The 22,092-nt window shown below is 37.7% G+C and overlaps 1 protein-coding gene across 2 annotated transcripts in view; it reads right to left on the bottom strand.

The window, feature by feature from the left end:
• samd12 (sterile alpha motif domain containing 12) overlaps positions 1-22,092 on the bottom strand; it is a 114,392-nt gene that overhangs the window by 26,521 nt on the left and 65,779 nt on the right. The gene's annotated exons all lie outside the window — the stretch shown is intronic.

The following is a 22,092-nucleotide window of genomic DNA, read 5'->3' as shown; positions in this document are numbered from 1 at the left end:
AGCCGGTCTGGATGAAAAGCTCTGCCAGGCAGAGACAACACAGGAGTTTTATACCAAAGATAAGGATCTAGGAATTAAAAATCAGACAAACATCCATATTGAGAAGTTTTGGTCTTAAGAAAATCAGCAATCAATGTATAAAACTAGCCGTGAAATAAGAAGATGTTTGGAGAAATGACTAAAAATAAAAGTAGAAGGTGGGGAAGCAAGAGTTTAGCTAATATCAGCAGCAGATGGTTAGGCTAAAATTAAACCAACAAAAAGATTCACAGGGAAGCTTTCTGGCCTCGATTTAGCTTATGTGTTTGTGTTGCAGCTTCAAATAAGCCTCGAATGTTTTACAAGTTGTGTTTAAAGTTTTGCTGCATCACTTGGCTGAGATGAAATCAGGTACATTGGATGTAAGCCAGCGGCGCTTTAATAAAGTGTTTGTTATTTTTATATCCTCCTCCTCTGAAAATCCCTGGTTATTTGTTGCTCCAAGTGTAGCAGTGAATCTGGGAAGAGCTGATTGAAGAACAGATAGAAATACTACATAACTTCCTCCTTCACTCCTCTTTTTTGCAGAGCTATGAAAAAGTATTAGCCTGTTTACACATTTCTTCTGTACTGCTGTTAGCGTCTTGTAGCTTCGTACTGGTAGAGCCAGTTTTTAGGTGGACATCTCATTGCTCATACAGCTTAATAAACATTTATCACAATTAAGAGCAACCTGTCACAGAGTAGAAGTTTGACTTTATTGAACGCAGTGTAATAAATTAATAAACAAACTCAAATTAAAACAAAAACAAAACAGTAGTAATCTGTAGCATCATCTGATAAATTGATATTCATGCTAACTTGGTTTTTTATTATTTTGTACATCTATAACTAATTCATCATAAATACATGCCTGTATTGAAAACATTTTAACATGTTAAAATTATTTCTAATGACCAGCTGACTACAGGATTAACATTTTATTGCATAATCAAATAATTATGTTACTTCACTTGTTGTGCAAATGATGTATAGCAAAACTAGCTAAACAGAAATTTAACTGCGTGACTTGCACTAGAAACAAAAAGTGTCGTTGCCTAGCAACCTCTCAGCCAATAGAATTAAAGTTTTATGCTGGGTGCATTTGTTTCCTTGTAGCGGTTGTGCCTGTGTGGTTAATAAATATCCGCCAGAAGTGCTCTAATGATCGCTAACAACCAACTGATCTTAGGCAGGAGTTTGTTCACCCAACCGAACAACTTAGTCACCACATGATATCTATCTATCTATCTATCTATCTATCTATCTATCTATCTATCTATCTATCTATCTATCTATCTATCTATCTATCTATCTATCTATCTATCTATCTATCTATCTATCTATCTATCTATCTATCTATCTATCTATCTATCTATCTATCTATCTATCTATCTATCTATCTATCTATCTATCTATCTATCTATCTATCTATCTATCTATCTATCTATCTATCTATCTATCTATCTAAATAGCAGGCACACCCACTAGGAGGAAACAGTAAAACACTTTGATTCTATTGGCTGAGAGGTTGCCAGGCAACATTTCTTTTGTGTTCCAAGAACAAGCAGAAAACGTTTCGCGAGCGAGCAGAGAGGTTTGCGAGCGGAGATTTGATTTGAGCAGAGACAGGTTTTGAGTGGAGAAAGGTTTGAAAAAGATCAGTGAGTATTTGAAAGAGAGCAGAAGTTTTGAGTAAAAGTATTAAAAGTTTTGAGAGCAAAGGGCATGAAATCCTGTTTTCAAACTGAAACCTTGTGCTCCCAAATTATGGCAGAAAAATTCCTGCATAACTTTAAAGTCACAATTAGTAATGTGAAAAAATGCAAAGGGTTTGAATACTTTTGACAAAAGAATGTCAAACTAAAACACTATTTCATTTGTTTATAAAGGTTTACAGGCAAGGGAAAAATAAAAAAACGCTACGTAGTTTAATTCCAGAGATCTTGACGTTGCTAACCACCGTCTACATCACGCAGGCCGAGTCTCAAACAGCTGCACATCATTACCAAGTCATTGAGCTTTCTCTGAAGATCAAAGGCAGCAAACTAACAATGCATGCTTGAATGGCTTTTTAAATGAATTAACTGTCACTCTGAGAAAGCTCAGAGTTCTTCAGAAAAAAATCCAGCTGACCTCCTCCAAGTGCTCACAGGAGGAAAGACAAACGCGAGCCAATCCCACCGCCGTTAAACAAAAACGTCATTCTCTACAGCTGCTGGAGGAGAAAATTAGTTTGTATTAATGGATCAGTGGTCATGAGACGAGCAGGTAGCATGCAAATCACCTCGCAGCTCACCTTGACAACCAAAAAAAAAAAAAAGAAAGAAAGCATGCAGCCAAATAACACGGAGCTCCTACACGGCACGAGGCCGACGCTGAATAGCTAGCAGTGATTCAGACAGTTCGTTAAAAGGAGTTGATAGACTCCCTCGCCTCTGCGTCTCCTCGCTCAGTGAAAAGCTGCACTGGGGTGATTGATGGCTGAATGCAGGCCTTAATTTGTGGGACGTGAAAAGATTGCCGGGCTACAATGGCTGACAAAACAGGAACAAAGGGAGAGGAGATATAGATGGACGACAAGCGGAAAATGAAGATGTGAAGATTCATTGTTAGTCCTCGTCACGAGGCAAGTTGACATTTTTTGGTGTGGTGTGGCACTGATGTCTGCTTAATAAGGCAGTAAATAAAGCCGCATTTTTATTAAAACCGTTTTAGATTCTTTACAAAACATCAATACGATAAATGCTAAGAGCTTACGCAAAACATGGTCACCTGAGCTTTTATTTAGGTATTGCTTAACAATCTTCAAGTTTTGCTGAACAGCATACAGTGTCAACATTTCTTCTCCTGTCAAACTTCTTGTAGTTCTATTAGGCTGCGTAATTAAAATTGGATTGAAAATTGTTTGTTACTCAAAGCTGAACGTTGCTAAAGATTGAGGATGTTATGTTTCTAACACCAAACCTGCCCAAGCTGTTAATAACAACATAAACAACAAGTGGTTGTTTATGTTGTTATATTTTCATGCAAGTGCTGCAAAACCATTTCCCTACTTGGACAAATAAAGCTATTTGTCTGTCTGAAAGTAGTGATTCTGAAGTCTGAAGATGAATTCAAGTCCATTGATTCAAGATTATTTGGTGAATCAAAATGAAAAAGTCAGATGGAGACCTAACAAACCAGCACCCTCTGTAGGATTTTAAAAGCACCTAGGCTAATCCACAGTACTGAATAGGTCTGACTGAAAAACCAAAAGCGTGACAGCATTTCATCAGACCAGGGGTCTGAGACAATTGATATTTGGCTAAAAAAGTGCCAAACAAAAATTTTTAAAATATAAATATCAGATATGAGGATTTTAGAAGTTTTCTATGGATTCTTTTGCACCGAATAAATCCTGCATTGAATTTTCACAACAAAATAACAAGTATCGCTAATATTTCTTATATTTTTCTCATCACTAGATTATAATCTAAGATCTTTTTTACAATTTGCATCATTTTCCACAAACATCAACGTCCCATAGTAGAAAATTAATCCATTATTCTTTTGGTAATTGTTTTGTTTTTCTTTCTTTTAATACCTAAAAGCAAAAATAAAAAGGTGTTTATTTTAAACACTCCAGCATGTTTGGTCAGCTGGTTTTACCGCTGCTGGAAAAGACAAATGATTTGTTGCTCATAAATCATCCAGAAACTATTTGCTGCATTCTTGTTGGATGGGCAGAAGGCTCTACTAATGCTTTTCATAGATCGACGGTTGTATAATTGCACATGTTTTTGCAGCCATTTTTTTGTGCGAGTGTAATTGAGGCCAAAAACAGATTATTTGGATTTAAAGTGACAGAGGCCCTAAAACAGCTGAAAGTTGGCAGAGTAGAGTAGCCTGAAATTTCATTATCTAAGAATGATTTTGTGCACAAACATTGTAATGGACGTATTTTGTATCACCCATATACCTGTTAAGAGAAGCATTATTAAGTAGTCCAACTACAAAACAACAAATGGTTCAGTCCTGAAAGTCTGGTTTTGCAGGGTCCAGGGAGGAACTCCAGCAGGTTTCACTCTTTAATGACAAGAAATCTTTGTTTTATAGTGAGCTACAGTTCAAAGGTCAGCAGATTTCAGATGAGCTTTCTTTCCTGCTAAATAAAAATTCTGGTTTGTTTGAGATATTCCAGTTTACCAACTGAACATTAAAACCGTGTTCAGAGTGAAAGTTCCTGTTTTTTCTGAGGATTTCTGTTTTTCTGCACAAGTGAAGCAAGAGTTTTTCAGAAAGATAAAAGATTTGTCAGGAGGAGACTTTTGTTTTGGCTTCCAGCTCCTCATCTTTTTAACTCACTGTCCATTATCCTCCACGTTTCTTCTTCCCCTTTTACTTTCTTTCTCTTCAGTGCCTTTAAACCTCACAGCTAATTACAGAAAATGTGACCCAGTCACAGGTATCTGCAAGTGTTTCAAGATCAGTTACAGCCCACTTGTCACAACTGTGCAGAGAAGTCAGCCATAAACATGATTATTCACACAAATAGGTGTTGTTAGAGCAGAAAGTCTTGAAGCACCTGCACTTCGCTTCAACTTGCAATTACAGAAGCCGCCACTCTTCGCAATTTGGTAGACTGAGGTGTTTACATCATCAGGGCGCTGCTGCAATTGGAGGAGAGCCGGAGACGCGTGAAGATTAAAGAGCAACAAGTTGCGTAAATGGCGCCTTTCATGGGATGCTGACGGAGGCGAGGAGGGGAAATACGCAGAGATGACAGGTAGAGCTGAGCGGAGGGAGGAGGGAAAGTAAGGCAGGCCGGATGACGATGGGCTTTACAACAGAAAACACCGCCAGGCATCCAGCTTCATGCTGGGAATGTTAATGAAAGAGAAATGGTTTTCAGGAATCTGTTACCGTCGTTAAGCAAACAGAGACGAACCGCTGAAGATCCAGCTGATCGGCTGATAGAGGATCAATAATTATAATATTATTGATTCAGAGGAGGCGATTCGCTAACGGAGGAAGAACTTTGGAGAATGAATCCATCCATCCATCCAACGATTCATCCATCCATCCATCAGTCCTTTCAATCATCCATCCATTGGTTTATCCATCAATCTGTACATCCATCCATCCTTTTGTTCATCAGTCCATCATCTATCCATCCATCCATCCATCCAACCATCCAACCATACCTCAATCCAACTATCCGTCCATCCTTTCATCTATCCTTCAATCTGATCATCCATCCTTTAGACCATCAGTTCATCATCTATCCATCCATCCATCCATCCAACTATACCTCCATCTAACTATCCATCCATCGGCTTAACTATCAATCTGGACATCCATCCATCAATCTAATCATCCATCCTTTAGATCATCTGTTTTTTAAATCTTTTATAAATTCATTTCATCTATCTTTTAATTTAATTCAATTAGTTGATTTGGTAGGGACAGACATACAGCGACATAAACAAACTGAAACAAAACAATGTCCATGTTTCAGTGCAATAGCAAAAATATTCACAGCACTTGTCCCTAGATGGGCTTTTTAAAAAACAAAGTACCTCTAAAAGTTTTCATTGTCTCTGTCCTCTATCTACATCGTTTAGCGTTGTAATAATGCAGCTTTATGCTCTAAAGTAAATCTGATGCACTGGATTAGCAGAAACTGGCTGCTGCTCAATCCACACATCCATCCATCAATCCAATCATCCATCCTTTAGATCATCTGTTTTTTAAATCTTTTATAAATTCATTTAATCTATCTTTTAATTTAATTCAATTAGTTGATTTGGTAGGGACAGACATACAGCGACATAAACAAACTGAAACAAAACAGCCGTCCCATGTTTACATCACAGTGCAATAGCAAAAAACCTAATTCACAGCACTTGTCCCTAGATGGGCTTTTTAAAAAACAAAGTACCTCTAAAAGTTTTCATTGTCTCTGTCCTCTATCTACATCGTTTAGCGTTGTAATAATGCAGATTTATGCTCTAAAGTAAATCTGATGCACTGGATTAGCAGAAACTGGCTGCTGCTCAGTTTGATCCACGAGAGACTTTAAACCTGTGAACAGCGAGTTTGGAGTGAAACTCAACATCTGAAGACAAACAAAAGTGAAACGACATCTGCAGTGATTTCAGAGAATCTGCGATTCTAACAATCTGTGAACGGTTACAAGACCGTTTCCAAAGTGTCTGCAATGAGAAATAATATTCACAAGGCTGGAAACATTTACAATATTCCCAAATCTTTCCAGAAGTCAAAGGTCAGACAAAAAGGTTGAGATTTTTAAAGATAAATCACAACAAACTCATGATTATTTTTACTTGGATCCTGTCTTTTTGGTGAAGATTTACTTTTTTTTTCTACTGCAAAGTAAAAACCACAAACAAATTCAGCATCAAAAAGCTGGAAAGAAGAGAGATGCTGCCTTGATTAACTCCTCTAAAAGCGTCTCCACCAATTTAACACCGAAGAGGGAAAAACATTAAGAGAAAGTAAACAGAGTTCTCCCATTTCAGATGCTGTTTAGGTGCAGCAATTTTCTGATAAATATAATTCTCAGGAAGCTCGTCAGTAGAGCCAGTATTCCTGGAGTCCGGCTCTCAAAGCGGTTCATGGGTTTGTGTGACGTACGCTTCAGTGTTTTCGTTCAGACTGTTCTGTCAGGCAGGCCCGTTTGGCCGAACCATCATGGCAGACGGTCGCCTCTCGTCTCCCCGGAGCCAGTTCGCTTTAATTGAAGCGCCGCTGGAACACACTGCTGCAGCTCTCACAGCACCGTCATCTCCAGCATCTCTGCCATCTTCAGAAATTACACCGACAGTTCACTGGTCTGCAAAACTGCAAAGTGTTGGAAACAGACCCGAGCATATTTTCTTTAAAAACAAACTAACACGCATACAAAAACCCAAATACACGCGCGCAGCGAGAGCGAGTTAGAGTGGCCAAATTGGTATGAGGTGCAAAATAAAACAGAGCAAGGACTCAAAGTGGGAAGTGGAGTGAACCGTGACAGTAGAAACCGGAGAGAACAACACCTGGAAAACGGACAAGAAGGTGAGGAAAAGGGATGAGTGGGCGGCTCTGTGTGAACAGAAAATTAATGGCTGCCATCTCTGCGGTTTTCATTCCAGCTCCTCTTCTGATCCGGGTTAAGGTTGAAGGCTGAGAGCTAATTATTGTTTTGGTCCAACGACAATAAAGGAATAAAACGATGATTTGTTTTTTTATACTGTCTGAATATTTGATGAAACAAACCTGAGAATCATCTGATGAAGTTCAAGTTCAACACAGAACGAAACTCAAGAAAAAAAAAAGATTGAATTGAGTAAAAGTAAATCTTTGCCAATGCAACATAACTTTAGTCATTGTTATATTGTTTTTATAGAGCTAGTTTGAGTAGTTTGTAAATGTATCTGAAACGCTGTCAGTCATAAGTTTTGTTTCACCGTCCATGTCTCTCATTTCTACCCATTTTCATTCTTATGTTGAATTGTCAAAGGATTAAATTCTTTAGAAGTGAATTCACACCAACCCCGTTTAGTCCGCTTTAATTGAGCTCTAGTTTGTATTCAAAGAAAGTCCGGTTCTTTTAAACTGTGACGGTACAATCAAACTCTGATGCGGTTTGAAAAAGCGAACTCTGTTCTGCCTAAAAACCGAGATCTGGGTTCGGTTGAAACTCCTTTTCATTTCGGTCCATATCATGATCAAGAATGTCTTTAGAGGGCAGCTTGTGGCAGAATGTGTTGATGAAACCAGATATTAATATTAATGAACAGCTGATTCTGCATTCTGTGAGAACGCTTAAATATTAAACATGTTTTCTTCTTTATCTAATGTGGCACAATACAAATGAAACTGCTCATTGATAAAATAATATTCAAAAAACACAACTATTATCTTAAGGATTCTATTTCTACAGGCCGGAGGGCCACATTAAATCTTCTGGCGGGTCAGATTTGGCCCGTGGGCCTCGAGTTTGACACATGCGCTATAGTGGGAGAGTTTTTACTAAATATATAGAGAACTCCTACAACCTCTAAAATCAGACAATACTCCATTTGTTGGTGGAATCAACTGACTCACTCACTCTGTGGTTACCTAGCAACTCATTCTATGGTTACCTAGCAACAACCTGCTGAGTAACTGCCACAGCAGAAGTTTCTGGTTCCACCACTGGGTCTCATAACCGTTTAAAAATGAAACAACATGGAGCGAAAACGTTGGATAAAACAAGAAAGATAACTTTTCCACTATTTCAGATATTTAGCAAAACACTAATCAATAATTATCGACATCGACTAATGTGAAACATTTATATATCATTCATCCATATTGAACAGCCCTGCTAAACTGATAGAAGTTGAGGATTTCTCTTTTTTTCCTTAATTTTCTGTAGAGATTGCTTAGTCTCAGTTATTTAATGAATCAGCAGGTCTGGCTGGTAAAACTGAACTCATTTTTCAAAAATAATGTAATAAAAAGTGAACAAATACTTTCTGACATACATTTCTTTTATTTTCCTTAGCAAAAGAAATCTGCACCATGTATTTCTTTTCCATGGAACAGTATTTTCAGGAAATACGATTGAATCTCGAATGGTTTCTCGGTTTAACAAAGCATGACCCAATTATGAAATCCATCGAAAAATGCTTCAGAGGTTGTGGGCAGTTTTTGGCTCACAGTAGCTCCGCTCTTGTTGATCTGAAATGCTTTTTGATTTCACACTTGCAGCCAAATGGAAGATGAAGAGGCAGTGAGTTATCAATAATTGATCAGCCTCCAAACCCTCGGGCGTCTCCCTTGTTTCGAACCATGACTGGATCTTCTGGAAGCCAAGGTCACATGGTAGTGACTACACTTCATCAGCGGCAGCCAATTTCACACAGTTTGCTAATGTATTCGCACCATTAGCGCCTGCATAATGAGCAGCAGGACACTGTTTAGCATGCAGTAAACACCTGCTTGGCCCCAAATCATATTTCGCCGTTTCTCATCGTCAGCAACTCTGGCGGTGGAAGGTGTGGGAGAGGACGGAGGGAGCCATTTGTATTCCGCTAATCGTCCAGTCCAGCGCTGCAGAGGCTAATGGGGGTTAACGCGGACCTTCGTTTAAACACACGGCGCGCGCCCGGCTCCCACTTCGTTTCTGAGGGGTCGCGCGGAGCCAGACGTCCGCGGACTAACCCTTCAATTTGCTTGTTGGCTACAGGCGGGGTCGGCCCTGGAGGGGTTTGGAGGTGTGAGTTGGAGGAGGCTGGAGAGACGAGGATGGTGATTAAAATTACAGCTGTGATGAAAAACCACATGTGGCTGTAATAAACTCTTAGTGGAGTTTGTTTGAGGACTAACATACACACTCATTTATAATTTTAGAACCAATTTCTCTTTTAGTTTTATCATATATCCTGATTAACTTCAGATTTGTCTAGTTAGTTTGATTTCTCAGTACTGACCGAACAAATCAAAAATCGCTCTTGGAGTCAACAAATGTTACATCAAGCTGCTGCTAATTAAATGTATTGATCCAGAAGGATGAACTTAGTTTCTGAAAAAACACTAAATCCTTTAACAAAGTATTTTTCATCTAGTTTCTAGTGCACAGGAAAAAAAACAACAACTATCTTACAAGATATAGGAGAATAAGCCAATAACTCCTTAACACTGATGAAAAACTACTGGGTATAAAATTAATAATCTGGCAGTGAAACAATAATTTTAACATATTATAAATTAAAATGTTTAGTCCACTAAACTATTTGTTATTTCTCTTATATTCTCCCAATAATGTCATTAAAAAATGCCCATTTGTAATAAAAGTCACATAAATTAGCGTCACTTAAATCACTGAACTCCACACAGTAACTGGATTAACTCATATTTTCAAGTTCATTAATATTTATTGTTACTTTTATCAACCAGTGGAGAAAATAGTAAAAATAATCCTGACAATATGAACATTTTTAAAATAAAAATCATCACTAATTGGAATTTATTGTAACAATAAATTCTTATAAGAACTTTACCATGATAAACGATAAGATAACTGTCCAAAAGTTAACAAAATTAAAATCATTATGAAACCAAATAAAATGTTTCCTAAATTATGGGAGGTTGTTTTTTTTTTTGCCACTGAGGTTATGAGGAGCAAGAGGCAGAAATGTTGTGACTGTTGTGATGGTTTTACAACATGGACCAAAAGTGTGGAGTATTTTAAATCGACACTTTGAGAAGCATTTGTAAATTAAAATAAAATCTGACTTTTCTCACCACAAGTAGAGTTTTCCTGCAGTCAAAAGGTGCAAACTCAGCAGGAAAAGTTTGTTTGAAAAGGATGCATTTCATTTTGCTTCAATGAATTATTAAAATAGAGAAATCTAGAAAAATGACCACATCTTCCATTATACAAAAGGAATTAGCATTTTACGTGCAGGTCTCACTTCTTACAGATTTAATGCACCTGCAATATTTTACATAAAATACCAGACTCCTATTTTGTTTTGCATAGTTTATGTTCGGCTTTGAGAACCAGAATGAGCTTGTCAAAGTAAAATAACTTGAATTAAACCAAAGTTATGCTGCCGTGTATATTACAGAACATATGATAGCATCAAACATTACTGCCCTTAAAAGCTAAAACAAAGAAACTCTGTAGTAAAAGGAAGCCACTTTATTCCTGCAAATACGTTAGTTAAATTATTGATTCTGAATGTAGAAACTCAGCGGCTCTAAATCACATATTAGCTTTACATTTGCACATTCCATTTACTGCATGCAAAGGTTTTGAATTATAAATTCGTTGTGGAGAAGATTTGACCCGAGGCTTGCGGAGCAACCAAGAGGCTCATAAAGGGAGTATCATGATGTTGTTGTTGTGACTAAGCCCTGAAACGTCTTCATAGATGATTAGTTTGTGTTTTACAAGCCGGTCACTCCTTGGGAACTACGACGGTTTCAACGATGGGAAAACATTTCCAATTTAATTCTGTTTATTATTTGTTAGATTTTTGCATTCGATGTACAGTAAGTTATTTTTTATCAGCTCTGAATCTAAACAGATTTCTTTTAAATTCCTTGTAAATGTGGGCGGCCAGGAAGTTCTGTAAATGCTTCCCTTCAGCCATAAACTCCAGAGTTCAGGCTGTAACGTTTGCAAATATTCACCATGACGAAGCGTCCTTGAGCTGAACGGCGAAGCTTTGTTGTGGATGTGACCCTGCAGTCACCTCAGAGAGGAGACAAAACCTCTCTTCCTGGTAGCAACTCCTAAAATATTTAAAGCTGCAGTTTTCTTCAAACAAGAAGACCAACGTGCAACAAACAGATACAACCACTGAAAGCATTTCTGACCTTTAAAGTTCAGGACACTTAATGTTCAATATTACATCGAGGGTTGAAATCTTAAAGAAAAATATCATTTTTATCTTGTTTTTTTCTCAATTTCTGCTTTTTGGGGCTGATTTACGGCAAACAAAAGCTGCCATTAAAGGTGCTAGATAGGCTAAATGATTGAAAAATAGCTTTGTGCAATATAAGAGTTGCAAAGTTTGCTCTGTTTTAACTTTCATGCTTTCACTCTATGCACATTTATCTAGTTTTATAGAGCATAGATGCCCTTAATTCTGATACCTGATGTTATTTTTATGGAGAAAAAATAGTAGGGTTAGAAAATATTAAGAAACATTTTGGGTGAGTTGTAATTCAGGTCATAACTATTTTTAGCAATACATATAAAATAAATATGTAATGAAAATGTTTAGTCCTGAAACTGTGCAGCCCTAGTTTCAGGTTTGAAGGTTACGACATTGGAGGCAACGAATGAAAATTTATATTTATCTAGTAAATTAGCACAACAGTCCGTCTCAGACATAACTCCATTTAATATTTGACCATTTTGGAGATTAAATGACATTTTATGAGCATAATGTCACAGTTTTCAACTGGCCTTGTGTTTACAGCTGTGCTAGAAGTTTGTGGAATAAGCAAACGTGATACTGCGAGGAGGAACCGTTTGTTCTGGAAATGTCTCCAGGGAACTGATTGTTGTTTCTGCCGCTCCTACAGATGTTCGATCTCTGTGAAATCTGCAACCTGCTGAAGATTAATGAAGATGTAGGTAACTAGTTTGCTGTTTTTCCCTTTTAATTTTCACCTCCAGAGTGGATTTAATGGACCATCATGTGCTGTCATGGCTGTGTGTTTGATATGTTGTGTGTTTGATATGCTGCTGCGTTACGGGGATGAAGGTCGAGGACCTCACAGAGTTCTCCTGCATCAGAGCAGGCTATGCTAGTTCTGCCATTTTCTTTCTGATTTATAGATCACAACACCCACTTTAAGTTAAATGTCATCCTCTATGCATAGTTCCCACAAGTCTGAAGTGATGCGCGCCATCTTAGCAGGCAAGTGCACAGCGGACCGACGGCTTTGAGACCAACAAAAAGAAAATATGTGGACACTCTTGACCACTGTACAAGAGAAAGATGCAAAAACAAAATGGCTGCTGTCGGGATCGACCTGTCAGACGAGCTGCCTCCAGTTTAAACTACGATGTAGTTCAGTACTTGGTGAACAGGAATCGTACAACATGGAGCTTCATGGCCTGAAATCATTGGACACGTGATCAATGTTTAAACAGCTTTGTAAATAATGTACAGACTCTCTGTGTGAGTAACAAGGTTCTGGTGACTGGCAGAGTAAGAACATGTAGTAGCATTTGTAGGCTACATGTCCATCTTAGCAAGCAGATAAAAGCTACACTAACTAAGCTAGTTGTGCTAGTTTGGGAGTAAATATCACTGATATTTTAATATTACACAGAGGTTAAAATTGCAATCAAGTAATAATTGTAATGTACTTATTTTGTTTATAAATTAAGACAGGAAAGAGGGAAGAGTTAGTTCTGAGCTTGTGGATTTCTTTTATCGTTGTCATAGCAACTCCATAGCAACTGCCTGCCGAGAGGCCTGTCGGTTACAAAGTTCATCTTAGTGTGACACATGAGAACTACGCTTTAGTGCCTCCATGTAGACAGATTATTATTAAAAATAGGTCATGCAGTCAGTTTCCTATCCAGTTTCAAGCCTTGTGCATCTTGAGGTTAGAGAGACTTCATCGGCACTGACTGAGAGTTTCTTAGAGTTACAACATCAACATAACATCATTGTAGTAGTTCTGTAAATGCCGTGAAGGTGGTGAACATGCCCAATTTCTGTGACTTTACGTACACACCTCCAAATTGCACATATATATAATATATATATATATATATGTGTGTGTGTGTGTGTGGGTGTGTGTGTGTGTGTGTGTGTGCTGGTTGCTGGGAGACCAAGTGAAGTCGTCTGTTTTTCAGGCAACAGTTGATTACAACAGTTGTGACAGAGAGAAGTCCTGGAACTGTAATTAGCAACAAGGAGGAAGGTTCAAGTAGGAAACTGAGTGGACAGCTTAGGATGTAAAATGTGATCCATTAAAAAATATTTTAAAAAGAACATAGCCTTGTTAAAAATAAGCTAAAAAACAAGACTAGTAATCAGATTTTACAGTTTGTGTGTGTAATAAATTCTTAATAAAGCTGCTGACAACAGAATGGCTGAAACTAACGGTGGAGGCACAGAAACCTCATTTATATTTTGGGAATTCCTTTAAATTATTCAGAAAGGTGTGTTTACGTACGGTGGCACCACTGGTAGAAAAAATATTTGATAGTTAGTAGTCAGTATGTTAATGTAAAGAACCACTAACATTTCTCTATGCATGTAAAATAATACAAATGAGAGTAATAGTCTTTAAACACAAAAAGCTAAATCTGCTGCTGAATCTTGATATTAACTTTTAAAAGTAGACTTTGTAATTTATTCAGTTGTCTTTTAGACCATTATAATTTTCTCCACAAGTCAAAGTTGAAAACAGGAAGCTCTGAAGACAGAAATAAGTGACATTTAAAAGTGAAATACGACCTCACAGAACTAATTACGCACAACATTCAGTCATTAAAGAAATGAGTCACAGTCAAGGTTAGACTATCCATTTTGTAGCGGTGGAAAAAAACCATCGCTGAAGCAATTAGAGTTCAGAGAAACACTAGCAGCTCCGACCTGCCTTTTCTGGGATTTGATAGGCTTAAACTAGAATGACCTCTTTCATTACTGGAAATTAAAATTTTATACCTTGAATGGGTTTTTCTTTCCTTGGAAGATTAAAAAAAAAAAAAACTATTTAAAAACACAATCTGCTGCTTTTACAGCCAAACACAGCATGAAAAGAGACTTTACAATCAGTAAAAACCTTCAGATGTCTAAACATTTTTAAAATTTATTGAAATTCTTTCCATTTTCAGAAAGTGCATACTAAAAAACAACTACTTTTTAGCATGCAGTTGGCTTTGAAGGGAGTTTATGGAAAGGGTAATAAAAATCTATGCTTCCACTTCCAAAAAATAAAAAATAAATAAAGGATATTTTGCCCATAAATACAGACTTCGAGAGCCACTGATGCAGCTTTACCAGTGAACAGCATCATATTTCACAATGACTGAACATCCGTATGGAGCATTTTATTTTTACTTTCTGCAGAAGAAAATGCTGACTCCACGTAAACTCCCGGTATTCTCCCCATCGCCTCGTGATCCCGTTTCATCTTTTTCACTGTGAGGTAAAACCCTGAAGGTGGACAAAACAGCCGGGCGCCAGAGACTTCCCAGAAAGATTTTATCAAAGCACTCGCAGAAATCTAATTTGCAGGAGAAAACAAACTTTAAGTAACGGTGAATAAAGGCAGAACATGAAACTGTGATTCAGACACAAAATTCATGGCATGTTATGTTTATACAGCACAGCACGTAATTCTAGATCATTTTAGAATACCAGCTTATTGTAGATAAGCACAGGCTTCTCCAAATATTTCAGAGCAAGATTTTAGTAAAGTTTTCACCATTTTTACTGATTTAAATTAGAAAAGTTAAATTAGAAAAATATTTAATCCCACTGCAGCTCTTGATAAACACTCAGCGCATCCTCGACGGTTATTTTCAGGTTTTTTATTTTGTCTTTAATCCGGATCACCATGATCACCGTGAAAACTAAGAACAATATAAACATTAAAAAACAAAACACGAGCTTACAAACAAAACAAAACAAACGTACCTCACTGCTTCAACCGGGGGGGAAAACAAAGCATTAGTTTTTGTTTCTTTATGCTAACATTTAAATTTTCCAACCATTCGTTGGTATTTTATGCGGCCTGGCCTTGTTGGCTACGGCATCCCATGAGGTACAAAATAAAACATTGAAAACTACAAATCAAAACTAAACATAAACATCATCTATAGACAATCTGCACAGTCTAGAAAGTAATTTTAAATAATTTACAATCCGTTACACATATTGTTATTTTTTTATGAGAAAAAAAAATGCAGCAGCATTCCTTCAGCCAGCTGACTGGCAATGTGCAGGGACATGTAGGTCTGGAACTGTGCTGCATGTTCCACTCAGGGAAATGTAGGTTTGGATTTGTTTCAAAACTACATTTTGTGTTTATTTGTGTTTTTAACTAATATTTACATTGATTTGAAGTTCTGAAAAACTGACAAACAATAGAAAATAAGGAAAGAAGAAAACACTTTTTCACACTGAATTGTTGGCATTAATGTTGAGATTAAAAGTGGGAAGTGAACACAACAGCTGTGACTGCATTTTAGAGCTACATTATGTAGCTGTTATTGAAAGTATGTTTTTTATTTTTGTTAAAACTGTCACCATGTCTGAGACAGAATCTGTGAAATTTCCTCCATTTCCTCCCTGAGCTATTTCTGCCATGTAAGGAAATTCACCGCTCCCATTCAAAAACAACCAATCAGAGCCAGGAGGAGGGTCTTAGCGCTGCCAGTTATCCTCATGTACGTGCTACTAAACGTGCTAATGGTGGAGAAACAGCGTACAGGAAAACTGTTACTGTAACGGTCGTTAGTGGCTATGCTAACTAGCCTTAGCATTCACGATGGGGAGAAGTTGTAGTGTAGCAGAAAGCAAGCAATGAGCAGCGGAGACGCCTCCATGATTGACGGCGCCAAGACCCGCCTCTGGGATCTGATTGGTTGCTTCTCATTGGCACTAGAAGGCTTTTGAAATAAGCCTTTTAGTTTCAGAAAATGTATTTTTAATCTGAAATACATCTTCAGATTATTTCTCTCATATAACACAGTGATGGTTTATAAAAATATTTTTTTATAAAAGCTGCACAGTGCAGATTGAAGCAGTTCATTTTGTTTTTGTAGGAACAGAGTCAGTTTTTTCCCCTGATCCAGTGAGAATGGAAGTTTATCTCGTCATTCAGAGCTCAGCTATTTAAAGGTTTGGAATGGATCTAGATTAGATAACGGTAGTGTTACATAAAACACACATACAGAAAGCCAAATGTCAGAGAATTATCAAATAAATAAATAAATGAAAAAACTGCCAGAATACTTGGAGGTGGTTTAAAATCGAATCTCAGATGAAAAACTTTAGTTTTTTTCTGTCTTTTCTCAGGTAATCCACCCTGCAGTTTCAGAAGCTGCTCCCACAGGAAGGTCACCTGTGAGGCTCTTAGAGCGGGGTCAAAGGTAAAGGTCAGACAAGATCATAAACGTCTTTGGACGGAGGGGCACTGTAGCGGTGGAGCTCCACGCCGGGCCCTCTGGGCCCTGCAGGGTCGACACATTCACACACTGTTTGCCAGCTCCTCCTGGCTGCATGCCCTTTCCTTCCAATAAGTCAGTGTTAATGCCTTTTCTCCACAGTTTTATATAAAACCAGGCGCTAGCCGGGAACGAGCGGCCACAGAAACGACAAGGGATATGCGCTCAATATCTTTGTCAGATAGTATTGTAATTGTGTGGGGCGAAGGTTGCAGGAGCGCCGCTCCTTGGTTTGGATATTGCCCGGATAGATTTCCCATGAGCCTGATGCAAAGTAAGTAGTCTCTCCTGGTGTCTCCTCTCACACCTCTGCTGCTCCACCTCCTGCGTTTTCCTCACCGCCTTCATTTATTGCACCAAAAATCACCTGCACCGCTCACACTTGGTTACAGTTTCTTTTTATTTAAACAAAAGAAAATTGAGTTTTCTCACAAAAGGAAACTGCAGCAACAAGCCGGCTGCAAAACAAACCACCCACATCGTGGCACTGCAGAAGTTTCTAATATGTTTTGGTGACATTTTGGTTGATTTGAGTAACGTAATTTAAAGTTGCAGCAGGTAACTTTTATAAACAAATGTTTTTTTGGACATATTTGTTAAAACTGTCACTATATTGAGTTGGTTCATTATGAGACAGATAATCCATGAAAAGATCAATCTCCTCCCCAAGCTGCTGCTGTCGTTTGAAGAAATGCACCAATCAGAGTGAAAAACAGAAGCAAAAACACTCTAGAAACTAATTAGCGCTAATTGAACTAGACAAACGAAAAGTCACAATGAAAAACCCAGAACTATTACAACTCTGCTTCACAGCAGAATTTTAAAAAAGTAAAGAAATGCCGTCTGAATCTGTGGATGTTGGTCGTTTGGTGCAACACCAGAACTTGTGCTTTTCATTCTCATTCCAGTCAAAATAAAGCAGACAAAGAACGGGGCCGAAAACCAACTGGAAGGAGGAATGCATGAAGAAGCAGACAGAGATAATCTGCACCAGGGACGTCTCTGAAACCGCTCAATAAATCATATCACCACATCGCACTTGCTTTGTGTCGTAATCCGTGCATCTTTCTCACATCCTTCTTGTTCTCCTTTTGCTTTTCTTTTTCTGAACACACAAGGCTGGAAAGCAAATGTCTGGCCTCCTCGACTCCCCTGCTGCAGCCAGGACGAGCCGGCCGAGGAAACGGGGCCAAATTCGGAAACAGGATTAAGGGGGAAAAAGTTCAAAAGTACAGGAGAGGAAAAAGACAACAAATGACAGCGAGGGAAAGACAGAAGAGAAGAAGAGATTATGAAAAAGAGCAGGAATGTGTGGGAAGGGGTTTGACACATCATCTTGTGTTCTTCTGCAGAAGGGAAATAAAAAAAAACGTCCTGCAGAGACGGGCGAGTCAGACAGATGGGCTTTAAGTTGCTCTGCAGCATTCTTTCTGCAGCGCAGACGGAGGTGATGAATAAGTCAACGCCGTTGGCAGCTAGTCAGGATTAAACTATGCAGATGTACATTTCAGTTATGACAGATGCTAGCTGTTAGGAAAGGTCAGGATTTGATGGACTCCAGGTTTTAAAGTTAAAAAGGCAATGCATAAAAAGTAAGAATCCAACCGATGGCTCTTTATTGCATCTGCAGCATCCAGAGTGAGGATGAAAGACATAAAGGATAATCCTCATCCGTAGCTCACTTCAGTGCAATGAACTTTCAAATGTCTGACATTTTCCCAGAGTTCCCATGTGACGGTAAACAAGGATGGATGGCGTCCCGAGCTGCACATAATAACAGCGGATGATCATCATCATCACTTCTCGCGGTGTTAAGTGAAAGATGTTACTTCCTGTTGAGACCATTTGTCACACTTATTGTGTTCCCTTTCAGTTTAAAGTCAGTTTAGAAACTGAAATCCTGTCAGAAATGCAACCAATGTAACACATTACAAAGTGAAAAATGCCAAATCACTAAAAAGAAATGTGATTTCAATTCTAGAAAAGTTCCTTGAATGAAGCACAAATATCGATTGTTCAGTTTACAGTTTGTTGGTTTTTCTGCAGAAAGAGACTCTGCTTATCGCAGTGCAAAAAGACAAAATATCATTTTTATTTTGGGTCTAGTTTCTAAAGCAGATATCTTAGTACACTTGGAATAAGAAACTAACTTTAAAGTAAGTTTTTAGCAAGAAATAGAGGCTTGTTTTAAGTAAATAATTCCTTAATGTTGATGAAAATGTACCAGTTCTATTCGCAGATTATTTCACTTATAAAAATACATTTTTTCCACACTACAAGTTAATGCATCTGCTAACGAGCTAGCACTTATTCATCAACAATAAGGAATTATTTACTTAAAACAAACCTTTACTTCTTGCTAAAAAGTTACTTTAAAGTTAGTTTCTTATTTCAAGTGTATAAAGATGGTTGCATTAGAAACTGGACCAAAAATACTTGATAAGATTTTGTGTTTTGCAGAAGTGGTTTAGATAAAATCTTATTCATTCGTTAGAACGGCCTAGTCAAAGCCAATTATGGAAAGACTGTAAAGTCAATTTTCAAAGCCTTAGTGATTTGGGGTTATTTGGCAAGATTAATGGGAACAAATAATCTCAAAACATTTAGAGACACTTCAAATAATCTGAAGCTTTTATAGTATTTACTGAATACAATAATCCCACTCTTTGGTTCTTCTCACTGTTTGTGAATAATTTTTAACACAACACATTTCCCTGATAATTGTGCACCACTATTTACTGGTTTATCACATAAAATCCCATGAAAACACATAAAGGTTTGATGTTCTGTGACTTGAAAAAGCTGCACATACTTTTGCAAAGTAAAATAATTTCTGCTGTCGTATTTCGGCCGACTTTTAGTGCTGCTTGTTTTCTAATATTTTATTTTACTTCAAAGGTGATTTTTAGCCACTTATTTATTACTAATACCCATTGATCAACAGCTTTATTTTAAAACATTAATAAAAATACAGCAGGGGAATGATAACGCTCCCCTGGAGCTGCTGTCATTAGATTAAAATCTCCACTCACACTGAACATTTTAATTTTGAACCACAATAAACCTGTCTGTAAGTCTCACCTCTTAATAACCTGGCAAATTATGACCGAGAGAATCATAATCAGCCCCTCAGTCCAACACTTTAATTATATCAGCCTCAGCTCTACTGTTCACACACACACACACACACACACACCCATATACACACACGTAAAATATAGCCTCCAAGATGGGATTCAGCTGTTGCGTTGAAGTGATATAAAATACGGTGCGTCGTAGGGCTCCCTGTTTATCAAATGAGAATTTCATTTAATCTAATAAAACATGAATAAATTTACAGCCAGGAACAGTGAGGAATGCAAAATTTATGAGGAGCTCTCTGCAGATCCTTCATGGTGGCAAACCACAGGCGCTGCACACATTTAAATCTTGAAACAATCTCTTTGTAGCAAGAAAAGAAAAGAGCCATTTTTATCTCAAACAGCACTTGAATGCGCAGTTAGGAGGTTTCACTTTTATCTTTAGGAAACCTGAGCTTCTAAAAGACAGCAAAATATGAGAAAATTCAACTTAAATATCTAACAATGGCAGCATCCAAACCAAGCTGAAACACATCTTAAATTTTTTCTTTAATACGTAAATACAGGAGTGAAATTAGCAATGAGTGGAAGGTATAAAAATATCCGCCAATATTTCCAGGCTTGGATGTGTGAGGAAGTTCACCTTAGGAGCAGACGGCAATATGCTGAAAGAATTCAAATATCCCGTACAACCATAAAGAGACGGCACACCTTTAACTTACATGAAGTTAACATTCATTTAAAAAAATAAAATAAACCCATGGAAGCCAGACTGAAGTTTGGTAAGCAAAACAGAGGCAGATTAGGATTTCTTTACAGAGCGATAGAAAACAACCAACCAAACACATATTGACAATAACTAAAAATAAGATTACATAACATTTTGGAGAGGCATGCTTTAGAGGAATTAGTACAAAACCGACAAGAAGAGGTCATGTTTGTCTTAAACTAAGATTGTTTTTGTAACCAAAATTGCAACATTTTTTTTACTGTTTTCATCTGGTATGTAGGAATGCGCAATATAAATGGTGTACAATAGAAACAATACAAATTTAGCCTACGATAGAGAGCTGTAGTCAACCAGCTACTGTAGTAATGTTTGTTGATGGCGTAATCGGCATGGTGGAGAGTGCAAAGGAAAAGCTTGTTAAAAGGGCAGGTGCAAAACGTAAATTCTTCTGGACCTGGTTCGGGTTTCACCTCCCGCTGTCTTAGCACAGCGCTCCACAGGAGTGCGGCAGATGTGACGGTCAGACAGCGGGAAAGCGAGGGGTAAAAGCACATGTACGCGCCGTGGTGTGAGCCCCCCGCCAGGATGCGCACAGTTTAAAGCTCGCTGAGTCCTAAGGACCCCGTTTCTAAACCTGCAGCTGTCTTAACGCAATGCTCAGGTAGAGCTCAGCAGATGTCACGGTCAGTGCCAGGTGACGGTCTGATTATCTTTCCAAAACCCCAGAAAGAAAAACTCATAAAAGCTTACATGAGCTCAGTGCGACCCGGCCGGACTCTGCACAGAGTAAAAAACTTGTGGGATCTAAACGAGTCCATCTCTTAAGACCGTAGAAGGCTTAAACAGCAGAAAAATGTAATCTGCAAAGTGTGTGTAAGTTATGAAATACAAGTGTTTATATATACATATACAAGTGTTTTGTCGCCTTAAAACCAATCGATGCAGCTGACTACAAGTTCCAGTCACAACAGGGAAGAAAAGGCAGGATTTGATGTGATTGATCACTTTAGGCAGCAACATAAAAAAACACTTTATGTACAAATAATATCCACAAAAATCAGTGTTAAACAAGTTTTAACACATACAAATTCCACTTAAATGATTTTTTTTGTTTACATTGTAAGTTTTAAATAAATTATATTGTGATATTTATTGTTATTGCCACAGATCACAATATATACACTGTGATATGAATTTTATGCCATAACGCACATCCCTACTGGTGTGGTTCGCTTTCACACTGCACTGTGTCAAACAAACCAAACTAATGGAAAACCTGTTCCCCTCCCTGCCAGTGGGGGCGCTGCACCAATAACCACAGAAGTAAACAACACAAAAACCTCTGAGGAAGACATGAGCACAACTTCCTTCTTAATAAAATGTAAACAAAAATGGATTTTAATGGTCGTAAGGTTTCTCTTTTGTCACTGGTAAAAACTGAGAAATAAGATTAACAATAAATATTAGACAAAAATAAAATAAAATTTCAGTGTAAAGAACTAAACATATTGTGTTCACCAGACTAAATTTCATACTATTACTTTATTAAAATACAATAAAATTAACAGAAAGGTCACTAG

The sequence above is a fragment of the Gambusia affinis genome, linkage group LG14 (genome assembly GCF_019740435.1).
Source record: "Gambusia affinis linkage group LG14, SWU_Gaff_1.0, whole genome shotgun sequence".
NCBI classification, from domain to species: Eukaryota; Metazoa; Chordata; class Actinopteri; order Cyprinodontiformes; family Poeciliidae; genus Gambusia; species Gambusia affinis.
Note: the sequence above shows the minus strand (reverse complement) of the source record. Positions and strands in the feature narration are given on the sequence as shown.